This window comes from Pinus tabuliformis, chromosome J (assembly GCF_031772625.1).
Source record: "Pinus tabuliformis cultivar Carrire ecotype Pingquan chromosome J, CPIR1, whole genome shotgun sequence".
NCBI lineage: Eukaryota > Viridiplantae > Streptophyta > Pinopsida > Pinales > Pinaceae > Pinus > Pinus tabuliformis.
This window is the reverse complement of record NC_142295.1, coordinates 1,249,978,560-1,249,981,851: the sequence shown is the minus strand read 5'-3', so window position 1 is coordinate 1,249,981,851 and position 3,292 is coordinate 1,249,978,560.

Here is a 3,292-nt window from a genome sequence, read left to right as displayed (position 1 = left end):
TTCGTTGTTCTGTTGTAGTGCGCCAACCTGCCCCTGGGTGAGGCGACAGCCTCTGAACCAATTCTGCTTCATGTCCCCTCTTTTCCAGTACATCTCCTACTGGTGATGCTGCAGCCTGTGGGATGCCTGCAACTGGCACCCGCATACTCCTTAGAGAGTCCTGCCTCTCCGTCGGCCAGATTACTACGTTTGGGTCCATCTGTGTTTCTGAAACGTAGGCTACCTAGTGGACTCCCCTCAGTACTTTATAATTCATGGGAAATTCAAATATAGTGATTACCGCTCGTTCCTGTTCGTATCACCTTCTCGTGTGGAATCTGTGGCCATTCGTTCCATATCTGACTCGTACTGTTTCTCTTAATTGCCCACTGCCCGCTCCCTTTTGCCATGGTGCAGCCATCTTGCCGTACCTAATGGTCATCATTCCTTTTATCAGCGCGTCCACGTGAGCCTTCTCGTGCGACTGTGACCCTTGCATATGGTCAAATGTATGCATACTAGAGTACTCACGCATCCCTCCCCCAGGCTGCTTTATCGTCCCCCGCTCTCTTGCAATTGGGTGGAGTGGTGAGACTATCTTCTGAACGGCTAGTCAGGTGGTCGACCCGCCCATGTAGAGCTTGAGGCGATTGCCATTCACTCTTCTCGGGAAGGGGTCTCCATTGAGTTTAGCCAGCTGAACCGTGCCCCCATCGGTGACTTCTTTGACGACATAGGGTCCTAATCAGTGCATGTGGAGTTTTCTTGGGAATTTTTCGAACTTAGTGTCTTAAAGCAATACTAGATCATCTCTTTGAAGGTGCGCACCTTGATATGGTGATCATGCCATGCTTTCTCGCGTTGTTTCTGCACCTACTAATGGAATCCAACCAAAAATCATTCCTCCTCCAATTCTTCTAGTTGTGTGAGCCGTTCTTCCAAGGCCCCGCGATTTTCCATACCTGTGATCGCTACGATCCACAGACTAGGCACAATATATTCCATAAGCATAACAGCCTCCTTGCCATAAACTAAGTGAAACGGTGTTTGGCCTGTCATCTTTTTGTATGTAGTTCTGTATGCCCATAGCACGATAGGAATGCGCAAATCCCAGTCATTTCATCACGCATTGCAGACCTTCGTCAACGTAGTCTCCTTAATTTTGTTGAATACCTCAATGGTCCCATTCGCTTGTGGATGGTAGGGCGTGCTCTATTGGTGATAGATCTGGAATTCCTCAGTGAGCGCGCTAATTGTTTCATTCAAAAAATGTGTTCCCCTATCACTCTTGAGAATTTTGGGGCAGCCAAACCTGGTCAGTACGTTCTCGAACAAGATTTTTGTTGTTGTCACAGCCATGCAATCTTCAACTGGCTATGCCTTGGTCCATTAGGTCAAATATTCAGTCGCAGTGATGATGTAGCGTGCACCCGTCTTCCCTTGTGGTTCGATAGGCCCGATGAAGTCGATCGCCTATTTCTCAAATGGTTGTAGCGTTATCTGTGGCTGAAGTGGCATTTCATCCCTTCGCGACGGTTTGCTCGTCCGTTGACATGTGTCTCAGGCCCGACAATATGCTTTCAAATCTTGACGTAGAGTAGGCCACCATAATTTCGCACGAAGAATCTTCTAGGATGTGGCTCGGCCCGCATAATGTCCGCCAGCAACCCCTCCATGTGCTTCGGCCAAGATCTGTTCACACTCGTATTCTAGTACATATCGACACAATATTTCATCGTTGCCCATCTTGTAGAGGTGACCTGCAATTACGGTAAAATCTGTTGCGCGTATTACTAATTCCTTCTTTTGCTGGACAGAATACCCTTGCGGTGCAGTGCCCGTAGTTAAAAAGTGGATAATATCTTCAAAGTGGCCATCTGCAACATGCACGGCATATAACTGGGTGTCCGGGAGTCCCTCTTCTAGATTTGTTGGTTCTTTGCCGGTCTCAATTCAGGACAGATGATCCGAACCTGCATTTAGACATTCTGGCTTTACAAAAACCTCAAATCATATTCTTGAAACCACAACAACCATCGAAAAATGCCCCCCCAACACAGGCTTATTCACTAGGTACTTGAGTGCAGAGTGATCCGTGTACATTTTAAAATGTCCTCCGAGCAGATAGTGACGGAAATTTTGGAGCGCGTATACCATCACTAATCCCTCTCGCTCAGTAGTAGAGTAATTCTTCTATGCTTTGGACAACCTGTGACTTGCGAATGCAATCGGATGGTCCAGTCCCTCTGCTCTTGGTTGAGTGAGTACCACTCGCAGCGCGATACATGACACATCCAAATGCACATGAAACTCGATGTCCCATTTTGGAAAGACCAATATAGCGGCTGAAGCCATTTTCTCCTTAAGCGTCTCTAGGCTTCTGTTGCACTCCTCGTTCTAGCAATAAGTAGCATCCTTTTTCAACAATTGCTCCATCGGAGCCATAATTTGGGCATAGCTTTTGATGAACTTCCTGTCCCAACGTAGTGCATAGTTGCTTTACACTGCGCGACGCTTGCAGATTCAATATGACAACGATCTTTGCCGAATCCACCATTAGTCCTTGCTTACAAACCACATGACCTAGCAAGTTCCTAAAAAGGATGAGGAAAGTACACTTTTTTAAGCTGCGCACAATCTGGTGTTGTCGGTAGGTATCCAGCATCAATCATAAGCTCGTGACATGTTTCTTGACCAGGCCAAATATGGTCCAGTCATCTACGTAGACTTCTAAGAATTTGTGGATAAATTCCTTGAATGCGGCTACCACAATACAAGAAAATATCACAGGCGCATTCTTCAATCCAAAGGGCATTATCGTATACTGAAAACAAACCCATTCGGTAGTGAATGTTGTCTTGCTCCGATCCTTTGGCGCGATCTTGATTTGATGGTATCTAGAGAACCCATCTGTGAAGGAGTATGCTTCCTGCCCGCCCCACATTTTCGAGTACCTCATCTATAAAGGGTGTTGGAAACGGATCATTAACACAAGCATCATTGAGCTTTTGCAAATCCACGTAGATGCAGATCTACCCCTTCTATTTCTTCTCCTGTACGACCATAGCGCTGACCCAATCAGACTCCTCCGCTAGTTCAATAATTCTTGCTGCCAACATCTTATCCAATTCTTCGCGGACCTTTGTTTTATATTTTGGATTCAATCGATATGGTCGCTGCTTCACTGGCTTCGCATCTGGCTTTAAAGTTATCTTCATCATCCCCATGTCTCCTAGAATCCCCTTTAGCTCTGTCATTTTTGTAGGGAACAAATTGCAGTATTCTTGGAGCATCTCGACGACATTTTCCACTG